Source organism: Triticum urartu, chromosome 5A (assembly GCF_056163025.1).
Source record: "Triticum urartu cultivar PI428250 chromosome 5A, HENAU_Tu73, whole genome shotgun sequence".
NCBI lineage: Eukaryota > Viridiplantae > Streptophyta > Magnoliopsida > Poales > Poaceae > Triticum > Triticum urartu.
In genome coordinates, this window is record NC_141877.1 from 371,608,992 (window position 1) to 371,621,936 (window position 12,945).

Here is a 12,945-nt window from a genome sequence, read left to right on the forward strand (position 1 = left end):
ACATCGGTTGGCGGAACCATGTCATGACAGAAAACTCCGTAGTACAGACTCCTGATATTCCTTTGTTGTAGGGAAAATAAAACCAGCTTTTACGCAAAAACATCAAACACAGAGCCACAAGGCCATATTGCATATAGAATAGTTTTATCATCTGCTTTCTCATATTGTGATCTTGCCGGTACATTCAATGTACTGACCTACACGGCTGCAACGTCTCATGTTGCAGATATGTTCCTTCCGACGAGTAAGAGTACGGTAGAGGGTTACGGTCTACACTCAACCTGCCAATGGCGTTGATGGGACTCCACACCTGATTGTTTGTTTCCGCTGAGACTTATGAGGTATATATCAGTTTTACATTATTTATACATGTGATTGCACTTTGATATATACATTGATGTACTGTGTGTGCCAGCATACCGATCCAGGGATGGCACAGATACACAAAGGCTTGACCGTCTGAGGTCGGGTTGCTACACCATTGTTCTCTCATGCTTCACTTGGATTATTTTGAGTCCTACAAAACAGCATGGTGAATTGCTTTAATTATGTTAGGAATTCAAGATTAATAATAAAATTCTCTTATGAGTGTGTTGAATACTATGAGAAGTTTGATACTTGATAATTATTTTGAAATATGGAGATGGTGATATTAGAGTCATGCTAGTTGAGTAGTTGTGAATTTGAGAAATACTTGTGTTAAAGTTTGTGATTCCCATAGCATGCACGTATGGTGAACCGTTACGTGATGAAGTCGGAGCATGATTTATTTATTTGATCGTCTTCCTTACGAGTGGCGGTCGGGGACGAGCGATGGTCTTTTCCTACCAATCTATCCCCCTAGGAGCATGCGCGTAATACTTTGCTTTGATAACTTGTAGATTTTTGCAATAAGTATATGAGTTCTTTATGACTAATGTTGAGTCCATGGATCATACGCACTCTCACCCTTCCATCATTGCTAGCCTCTCTAATATCGCACACCTTTCGCCGGTATCATACACCCACCATATACCTTCCTCAAAACAGCCACCATACCTACCTATCATAGCATTTCCATAGCCATCCCGAGATATATTGCCATGCAACTTACCACCGTTCCATTTATTATGACACGCTCCATCATTGTCATATTGCTTCGCATGATCATGTAGTTGACATTGTATTTGTGGCAAAGCCACCGTTCATAATTCTTTCATACATGTCACTCTTGATTCATTTCATATCCCGGTACACCGCCGGAGGCATTCACATAGAGTCATATTTTGTTCTAAGTATTGAGTTGTAATTGTTGAAATTGTAAGTAAATAAAAAGGTGTGATGATCATCATTTTTAGAGCATTGTCCCAAGTGAGGAAAGGATGATGGAGACTATGATTCCCCCACAAGTCGGGATGAGACTCCGGGCTAAATAAATAAATAAAAAAAGAGGCCATAAAAAAGAGAGAAAAGGCTCAAATAAAAAATTAGAGAAAAACAGAGAAGGGACAATGCTACTATCCTTCTACCACACTTGTGCTTCAAAGTAGCACCATGATCTTCATGATAGAGAGTCTCCTATGTTATCACTTTCATATACTAGTGGGAATTTTTCATTATAGAACTTGGCTTGTATATTCCAATGATGGGCTTTCTCAAAATGCCCTAGGTCTTCGTGAGCAAGCGAGTTGGATGCACACCCACTTAGTTCTTTTTGTTGGCTTTCATATACTTATAGCTCTAGTGCATCCGTTGCATGGCAATCCCTACTCACTCACATTGATATCTATTAATGGGCATCTCCATAGCCCGTCGATACGCCTAGTTGATGTGAGACTATCTTCCCCCTTTTTTGTCTCCTCCACAACCACCATTCTATTCCACCTATAGTGCTATGTCCATGGCTCATGCTCATGTATTGCGTGAAGATTGAAAAAGTTTGAGAACACTAAAAGTATGAAACAATTGCTTGGCTTGTCATCGGGGTTGTGCATGATTTAAATACTTTGTATGGTGAAGATGGAGCATAGCCAGACTATATGATTTTGTAGGGATAACTTTCTTTGGCCATGTTATTTTGAAGAGACATAACTGCTTAGTTAGTATGCTTGAAGTATTATTATTTCTATGTCAATATTGAACTTTTGTCTTGAATCTTTCGGATCTGAATATTCATACCACAATTAAGAAGAATTACATTGAAATTATGCCAAGTAGCATTCCACATCAAAAAATCTGTTTTTATCATTTACCTACTCGAGGACGAGCAGGAATTAAGCTTGGGGATGCTTGATACGTCTCCAACGTATCTATAATTTTTTATTGTTCCATGCTATATTATATCCTATTTTGGACATTATTGGGCTTTATTATACACTTTTATATTATTTTTGGGACTAACCTATTAACCGGAGGCCCAGCCCAAAATTGTTGTTTTTTTGCCTATTTTAGGGTTTCGCAGAAAAATAATATCAAACGGAGTCCAAACGGAATGAAACCTTCGGGAACGTGATTTTCGGAATGAACATGATCCAGAGGACTTGGACCCTACGTCAAGCAATCAACGAGGAAGGCACGAGGTAGGGGGCGCCTACCCCTCCCAGGCGCACCCTCCACCCTCGTGGGGCCCACGTTGCTCCACCGACGTACTCCTTCCTCCTATATATTCCTACGTACCCCCAAACTACCAGATATGGAGCCAAAACCCTAATTCCACCACCGTAACTTTTTGTATCCACAAGATCCCATCTTGGGGCCTTTTCCGAAGCTCCGTCGGAGGGGGCATCGATCACGGAGGGCTTCTACATCAACACCATAGCCTCTCCGATGAAGTGTGAGTAGTTTACTTCAGACCTACAGGTCCATAGTTATTAGCTAGATGGCTTCTTCTCTCTTTTTGGATCTCAATACAAAGTTCTCCCCCTCTCTTGTGGAGATCTATTCGATGTAATCTTCTTTTGCAGTGTGTTTGTTGAGATCGATGAATTGTGGGTTTATGATCAAGTTTATCTATGAAAAATATTTGAATCTTCTCTGAATTCTTTTATGTATGATTGGTTATCTTTGCAAGTCTCTTTGAATTATCAGTTTGGTTTGGCCTACTAGATTGATCTTTCTTGCAATGGGAGAAGTGCTTAGCTTTGGGTTCAATCTTGCGGTGTCCTTTCCTACTGACAGTAGGGGCAGCAAGGCACGTATTGTATTGTTGCCATCGAGGATAAAAAGATGGGGTTTATATCATATTGCATGAGTTTATCCCTCTACATCATGTCATCTTGCTTAAAGCGTTACTCTGTTCTCTTGAACTTAATACTCTAGATGCATGCTAGATAGCGGTCGATGTGTGGAGTAATAGTAGTAGATGCAGGCAGGAGTCGGTCTACTTGTCTCAGACGTGATGCCTATATACATGATCATACCTAGATATTCTCATAACTATGCTCAACTGTAACATCCCAAATTTTTAATTTGGAATGTTATACATTAGATCATCATGCATATCATATTTTATTTTGCATTTTGGTTGATCCTAGAAATTCTACGCAACTCAATGACCCACGGAGAGAGTTGGGGATTTCGTTATTTTCATATTTGAGTTTTCTCAAATTTTGAGAATATGATCATTTGATTTTATTTATTTTATCATCAATTATTTCTATTACAAAAATATGAGAGAGGGAATAAAATGACTTTCCCAAAATAAAGAAATACTGAGGATTTAATAATAAAATCAAATAAGATTTTATTTCGGAGTTTTTCAGTGTTTTATTTGAATTTAGGAAAAAAGTGCATTTTTCAAAATTGCATTTAGGTACCAAATAAATGTTCACCTTGTGCGACTTGATCTTAGAAGCCCGTGAAAATTTATTTCGGAATTTGTGGAGTCCGTTTAGTATTTCTTTTTATTTTTCTTCCAAGCGGAATACAAAAAAACAAACCGACTTAACGGGCCGTGTCCGACCTGGACACCGACTGTGAGGCCTTTATAAGCCGAGGCCCGGCCCCGGGGGAAACCCTAAAGCGCCCTAAGCCGCCGCCGCCGGATCTCGCCGCCGAGGTTCGTCGCGCCTCGTTTTCCATGCTGAAAAAATATATTCGGCGTTTGTCGTTTTTCTTTTTCTCGGATTAAATTCGCGATTTCTCTGATCGCGATTCCTGATTCGATTTTCGTTTTAGTTTAACTTTTCGCTCGTTTATCAGAATCAGGCGATTCAAGTGCCTAGAGTTTCGTCTCGAAACCCTCTATCCGTTTAACCAACTTAAACAAGATTTTGCTACTATAAAATTTGCCCTAGATCCAGATTACTAGAACGAATTTGTTTTCTTTCGCCGTTTGACTTTGGTTGCTTCGTTCGATTTGATTCTTTTTGCCAACCGGAGTTCTTAAGTTGAACTTTCTGGTTAGATCTCTTATTTGAGTTTTACCCGTGCATTACATGAGTACTTATTGTATGCTTGTTTGTTTGTCTGCGATAGAATACCCGGAGTGCGCCGCCTGTTACTTCGAATCGTTAGGTTTCGCGGATCATCAGCAAGGCAAGTAACACTTTGATCATACCTTTTCTACTACCCAGTTTTATTGCATTAGATCAATCCTCACACATTGCATGATTAGGATCCAATTAAATTATGGGATGGGAAGTAGATGAGGTAGTACCTATTACCTGTTTATTATCAAACCTTTGGGAGTTACTTCTACGTTTGCTTATTATGCCATGCTATGCTAGTAGACGTGGATTGGGTGAGTGATATCCATGACAGATGTGAGATTGTTAATTAATGGTTTATCTAAGGTGGCAATTTAAACACACATCTGGGTGGATTGAGGCACCTGGGTATTCCAGGACTTGCCTGTTTTCTTTTGGACCGCCACCCAGGCTCAAAGGGATCATGAGACTATTCATACTAGAAACTTCTGTGTGCAGCCACAAGCTATTATGGGCTTTAGCATAGTTGACTAAGTTGTGCGAACTCTTACAGTGGTAGACTAGCAGATGTAGGGGATGTAGGTGGTACGGTCTACCCATCGTAAGGTGCTAGCGCTTCTGAAAGACTATGTCTCGGTCATCCGTCTTCTCAAACACCATGCAGTGCGAGAAACCAAACGGAGGCGATCGAGTCTTGTGGGGAAAAGTGCGCAAACCTCTGCATAGTGTAATAAACTAATCATGGTTAGCCGTGTCCCCGGTTATGGACATCTTGAGTGTCTAGTACTTGGATTATCATGTGAATCTCATCATGTTACTCTAATTAATTTTGTTGGGTTTTAATGATGTTACTTAATTGGGATTGAGAATGCTGTCAACCATTCTCAGTGTTTAACAACCACCATGATAGTTAAATAAATTTATTCCTTTGAAGTAGGGAAAATTTGGCTTTACGCAAAACTGTAACCATAGAGCTTTCCACCAGCCAAACATGCATATAGTATAGCTGTTTCATTCCATTATTCTCTATGTGTTACCTTGCCAGCATATTCCATGTGCTGACCCGTTTCGGGCTGCAACGTTAATGTTGCAGACTTTTCAAACGATGATTAAGGAGTTTTTAGGTCGTGGTCCTATACTCAGTGATGCCATTGGAGTTGATGGACTCACTTATCTTCCAAGCCTTCCGCTGTTATCGTTATTACATGGCCTTAAGCCATATTTATTGTAATAAGTTCTCGTTTGAGACACTCGATGTAATAAGTGTGTGATTGCTACTCTGCTGTAAATCCTCCGAGTACTGTGTGGTGTCAGCATTACTGATCCAGGGATGACACCGGAGCACAGAGATCAGACCGTCTGAGGTCTGGTCGCTACATCAACTCTGTCAATTGCTCAACAGTAATTTGTTCACCCACCGTAATACTTATGCTCTCGAGAGAAGCCTCTAGTGAAACCTATGGCCCCCAGGTCTATCTTCCATCATATTAATCTTCCAATACTTAGTTATTTCCTTTGCCATCTATTTTACTTGCATCTTTATTTCTCTTTATCATAAAAATACCAAAAATATTATCTTATCATATCTATCAAATCTCACTCCCGTAGGTGACCATGAAGGGATTGACAACCCCTTTATCGCATTGGTTGCGAGGAGTTTATTTGTTTGTGTAGGTGCGAGGGACTCATGTGTGACCTCCTACTGGATTGATACCTTGGTTCTCAAAAACTGAGGGAAATACTTACGCTGCTCTGCTACATCACCCTTTCCTCTTCAAGGGAAAACCAATGCAGTGCTCAAGAGGTAGCAGGGTGCTGTGGTGTCCTTGAACTGAAGGGTTCGTGTCGGACACAGACATGCACTGCATCAGGTTAACTTGACAAGGCTATCAAAACGGTTTTGGGCCTTGTGGCAAAGAAGGTTGGGGGCCGGGGTATGAGATACCTTCCCGGCCGACGAGTTGCTTACCGGATAGGCATGTTGTCTAGCAGTGATGCTAGAGATCACTAGTCGCATGTGCTAGTCGGATCCTGAATCACTGAGAGTTTGCAGAGGGATGTCGACTTCTATGGGAGTATTTTTGTTTAGGCTTGAATTACTCTACATAAACACATTGCTTAGTGATTGCATATTTTCTGTTGTAGATCAATGGCACCACCTGCTCAACCCAACTTTGCATTGAAATCAATTCTGAAAAAGGATAAACTGAATGGAACAAACTTTACCACCTGGTATAGAAATCTAAGAATTGTTATCAACCATGATAGAAAGGAACAAGTTCTAGAGGATCCACTTCCAGAGGAACCTGCCGATAATGCTAGTGCCATAGCTAAGAATGCCTACCATAAACTTGTTGATGAATCAACGAAGACCAGCTGTCTGATGCTGGCTTGTATGGAGCACGATTTGCAACAACATTTCGAAAATGTTGAGGCTTACGATATGATCGAGAGTCTCAAGAGCATGTTTCAGACACAGGCTAGGACCGAAAGGTTCAATGTCTGGCAATCCTTGATGGATTGCAAGCTGAAGGAAGGTGATCCACTGAGCCCACATGTGATCAAAATGATCGGATATGTGCAAGCTTTGGATCGTTTGGGTTTCCCGCTCTTGGATGAGCTGGCTACTGATGCAGTTCTGGGTTCTCTTCCGCCCAGCTATGGAACGTTCATCTCGAACTATCATATGCATGGCATGAAGCTCACTGAATTGCATGGGATGCTCAAAGTGGCAGAGCAGTATATTAAGAAAGGCACACATCAAGTGTTGAAGGTGCAGAAATCGGCTAAGTTCAAGAAGAGTTGGTCCAAGAAAAAGGCTAAGGCAAAGGGCACGGAGACGGTAACCTCCGCCGCTGCGCCGAAGTCTGGATCGGACTTGAAGATCATTTGCTATCATTGCAAGGAGACCGCTCACTGGAAGAGGAACTGTAGCAAGTGGCTTGCAGAGCATGGCAAGAACGTCGGAAATGCCTCTTCGAGCAAAGGTACACTTGTTGCATATGTTATAGACATTTACCTTGCTGACATACCTAGTAGCTCTTGGGTATTTGATGCCGGATCGGTTGTTCATATTTGCAACTCGATGTAGGGGCTAGTAAGAACTAGGCGTGTGGCACAAGGGGAGATTGACATCAGGGTCGGCAACAAAGCAAGAGTTGCTGCATTGGAGGTCGGCACGATGCAACTCCAGCTTCCTTCTGGATTTATTTGGGAATTGAAAAACTGTTATTACATTCCTGCACTTAGTCGGAACATTATTTCTGCCTCATGCTTGATGAGTCAGGGTTATGAATTCAATTTAAAGGACAATGGTTGTTCGATTTATTTGAATGGTATGTTCCACGGCTATGCACCCATTGTTGATGGGCTGTTTATATTGAATCTAGAACAGGAATCGTTCTATAACGTGAATGTTAAGAGGCATAAGCCTAATGAGATAAATCCGACATACTTCTGGCATTGCCGGCTTGGACACATTAGTCTGAAACACATGAAGAAGCTCCATGATGATGGGCTCCTAGCTTCGTCCGACTTTGAGTCCTTCGAGACATGCGAATCATGCTTGCTAGGCAAGATGACTAAGTCTCCTTTCGCAAAGAGTTGCGAGAGGGCGCCCGAGCTATTGGAACTTATACATAGTGATGTGTGTGGTCCAATGAGCACAACTACCAGAGGTGGCTATCAGTACTTCGTGACATTTATCGACGACTTGAGTAGATATGGATATATCTATTTGATGAGGCACAAGTCGGAAACTTTTGAAAAGTTCAGAGAGTTTCAAAACGAGGTTGAGAATCAGCTCGCAAGACTATAAAACTTCTACAATCAGATCATGGAGGTGAATACATGAGCCATGAGTTTGATGATCATCTGAAAAGCCGAGGTATAGTACCTCAGCTCACACCCCCGGGTATGCCCTAGAGAAACGATGGGTCGGAACGGAGGAATAGGACCTTGTTGGACATGGTCCGGTCAATGATGAGCAAATCGGATTTACCCTTGTCATTCTAGGGATACACTCTAGAAACTGCAGCTTTCACACTTAACAGGGTACCATCAAAATCCGTAGATAAGACACCACATGAGATGTGGACCGGGAAGAGTCCCAGTTTGTCTTTTCTAAAGATTTGGGGTTGTGAAGCATTTGTTAAGCGACTTATGTCAGACAAGCTTACACCAAAGTCGGATAAATGCATATTCGTGGGATATCCGAGGGAAACCTTGGGATATAGCTTCTACAACCGGGAAGAGAACAAAGTGTTTGTTGCTCGGAACGGGGTTTTCCTTGAGAAAGAGTTTCTCAGTCGGGAGGCCAGTGGGAGGGCGGTCCGACTCGAAGAAATTCGAATACCACTTTGGGACAGCTCGGCGGGTGATAGCTGCAAATGGGTCTTTAAGAAGAAAACCGATGTGGATGGAAATGTTCAGATCCACAAAGCTCGGCTTGTCGCTAAAGGTTATGGACAAGTTCAAGGAATTGACTACGATGAGACTTACTCCCTAGTAGCGAAGCTGAAGTCGATGAGGATCGTACTAGCTATAGCTGCATATTTCGATTACGAGATATGGCAGATGGATGTCAAAACTGCTTTCCTTCATGGAAATTTAACCGAGGACGTGTATATGATATAGCCCGAGGGTTTTGTCGATCCGACTAGCACTAGTAAAGTATGCAAGCTCAAGAGATCCATTTATGGGTTGAGGCAAGCATCTCGGAGTTGGAACATTTGTTTTGATGAGGTCGTCACTGGTCTCGGTTTCATCAAAAACGACGAGGATGCTTGTTTATACAAGCAGTTAAGTGGGAGCTAGATTGTGTTTTTGATCTTGTATGTGGATGACATACTACTGATCGGAAATGATGTTTCGATGCTGAACTCGGTCAAGGAATCATTGAATGGCAAGTTTTCAATGAAGGACCTTGGTGAGGCAGTTTACATTTAGGCATCAGGATCTATAGAGATAGATCGAGGAGGCTTCTCGGCTTGAGCCAAAGCACGTACATAGATAAAGTGTTGAAGCGGTTCAACATGAGTGAGGCCAAGAAAGGGTTCTTGCCTGTCTCACATGGTATAAGGCTTAGCGAGACTCAGAGTCCTTCGACATCTGATGAGCGAAGCAGGATGAGTCAGATTCCGTATGCCTCGGCAATTGGATCCATCATGTATGCCATGATATGTACACGGCCTGATGTTGCTTTTGCAATAAGCCTAACAAGTAGATACCAGGCCACCCCAGGTGAGAGTCACTGGGCAGCGGTAAAGACTATTTTGAAGTACCTGAAAAGGACTAAAGAGATATTTCTAGTTTATAGAGGTGAGGAAGAGCTCGTTGTAAGAGGTTACGCCGATGCTAGTTTCCAAACCGACAGAGATGATTGTCGATCATAGTCCGGATTCGTGTATGTCATGAACGGAGGAGCAGTGAGCTGGATGAGTTCCAAGCAAGATACGGTGGCCGATTCTACCACAAAAGCCGAATACATTGCGGCTTGTGAAGCTGCAAAGGAAGGTGTTTGGATCCGGCATTTTCTGGATGATCTTGGTATTTTTCCCAGCCTCGGTAAAACCGTTGGACCTTTATTGTGATAATTCTGGTGCCATCACACAAGCTAAGGAGCCGAGGGGTCACCACAAGACCAGACACATAGATCAGAAATATCACCTGATATGAAAGATCGTAAAGAATGGTGATGTTGAGTTATGCAAAATTCACACGGATGCAAATGTTGCAGATCTGTTGACTAAGCCGCTTCCACAATCCAAGCATGAGGGGCATGTTAGAGCTATGGGCATTCGATGTCTATTTGATTGACTCTAGTGCAAGTGGGAGACTGTTGGAGATATGCCCTAGAGGCAATCATGTATGATGATATTTCCTATGTGTTTATGAATAAAGATAGTCCTTGGACATTATCAATGATGTGTATCAGCAAGTACGTGACTTGTTTGTGGGACTGTGCATTGTATGATGACTGTCCTAAAAGGTCCCTGGTCGAAAGGGCTATGTGGACATGCAGCCGACTAGACTAGCATATGACACGATCGATGGCTTGGTCTCACTAGCCATGGGGCATTGGATGCTAACCGGATAATATGTACTTGGAAGGATCTGGTCGGATTCGGCGTAGTCGGATACGAGTCGAGATAAGGTCCGAGTCGGACAGACCCAACTATGAGACGCATCGATATGTCATTTGTGAGTCTCTAGTACAACATACGTTCTATGTCCTAAGACCTGAGCTGGCGCATGTACTCGGGATGGTGACAGACTTGCTTTGGGCCAACCAAATGCTACTCCGTCACTGGGTAGTTACAAAGGTAGGTTTCGGGCTTGTCCAGACCCATGCTGCGAGACATGGTCGAGCAAGATGGGATTTGCCCCTCCGATCAGGAGAGATATACTCTGGGCCCCTCGTGTGATCCGACCAGGATAAGCATGGCCATGCGACAAGGATTATGAGATAATCTGGTTTGTGGTCGGCATCACTGGAACGAGAAAGAGGTCGGGCTAACACAAGGATGACAGACTCACCTTGAGCCCGACAACATATATCGTGTGGCAAAAGGAATGAAAGTATGATGTACAGGTTCGCCTAACCAGCTTCATAGTCTGCTTGGTGTTCGGCATGCCTTGCTAGGGGCCGCTACCAACCGTGCAGTTCGGAGGTGATCCGAACTGCAACTAAGCCGGGTTGAACCTAAGGGGTCGCGCGCTTAAGGGAAGGAACCTACGAGGTCGGATCCAGGGACACTGGTCGGATGTGACCTAAGCTGTATTCGGATTCTGGCTTAGTAGACTTATGGGATTTAGGGTTCGTGCGAGGCCCAAGTGTTGAGCCTGTGATGGACGCCTATATAAAGTGGGGGTGCGGCACACTCATGCGGCTGATCGCTTCGGCGCTGTCACTAGGGTTTGCATGTGTTGCGAACAGACACCTCCACTCGCCGTCGACTGTGTGATCGGACCTAGCAATCCGCCGCACGGTGTTCCTCCTGCACGCGCGGATACTATTAGAGGCGGTGCATTTGCGCCGCTCCAGTGAACCTGTACGTGGGAACCGATGACCGGCTGTTCGAGGGAGATCGGGCGAGGAGGAGACGAGTCACGCGGACGCGCTGCCCCAACTCTTCTTCCGCTGCGCAGCACTGCGCGTCTAGTGGTAACGAATTGTGATCCATCTCTCGTATCATGTTCTTGGTTGTTCTGCGCGTAGGAAAATTTTAATTTGCAGTCGACGCACCCTACCGTAGATCCCAACATCAGACGCCTATACCTGGATAGGAGTGCAGACAATATAGAGAAGTACAAGATGGCGAAGAAGGCCGCAAAGTGAGCTGTTGGTGAAGCAAGGGGTCGGGCATATGAGGACCTCTACCAATGGTTAGGCACGAAGGAAGGTGAAAGGGACATCTATAAGATGGCCAAGATCCTAGAGAGAAAGACGAGGGATATTGGCCAAGTCAATTGCATCAAGGATGGAGCAGGCCAACTCTTGGTGAAGGACGAGGAGATTAAGCATAGATGGCGGGAGTACTTCGACAAGTTGTTCAATGGGGAGAATGAGAGTTCTACCATTGAACTGGACGACTCCTTTGATGAGACCAGCATGCGTTTTGTGCGGCGAATCCAGGAGTCTGAGGTGAAGGAGGCTTTAAAAAGGATGAAAAGAGGCAAGGCGATGGGCCCTGATTGTATCCCCATTGAGGTGTGGAAAGGTCTCGGGGACATAGCGATAGTATGGCTAACCAAGCTTTTCAACCTCATTTTTCGGGCAAACAAGATGCCAGAAGAATGGAGATAGAGTATATTAGTACCAATCTTCAAGAACAAGGGGGGTGTTCAGAGTTGTACTAATTACCGTGGAATTAAGTCGATGAGCCATACAATGAAGCTATGGGAGAGAGTCATTGAGCACCGCTTAAGAAGAATTACAAGCGTGACCAGAAATCAGTTTGGTTTCATCCTGGGAGGTCGACCATGGAAGCCATTTTCTTGGTACGACAACTTATGGAGAGATATAGGGAGCAAAAAAAGGACTGCATATGGTGTTCATTGACTTGGAGAAGGCCTATGATAAGATACCGTGGAATGTCATGTGGTCGGCCTTGGAGAAACACAAAGTCCCAGCAAAGTACATTACCCTCATCAAGTACATGTACGATAATGTTGTGACAAGTGCTCGAACAAGTAATGTCGACACCGATGACTTCCCGATTAAGATAGGACTGCATCAGGGGTCAGCTTTGAGCCCTTATCTTTTTTGCATTGGTGATGGATGAGGTCACAAGGGATATACAAGGAGATATCCCATGGTGTATGCTCTTTGCGGATGATGTGGCGCTAGTTGACGATAGTCGGATGGGGGTAAATAGGAAGTTAGAGTTATGGAGACAAACCTTGGAATCGAAAGGGTTTAGGCTTAGTAGAACTAAAACTAAGTACATGATGTGCGGTTTCAGTACTACTAGGTGTGAGGAGGAGGAGGTTAGCCTTGATGGCCAGGTGGTACCTCGGAAGGACACCTTTCGGTATT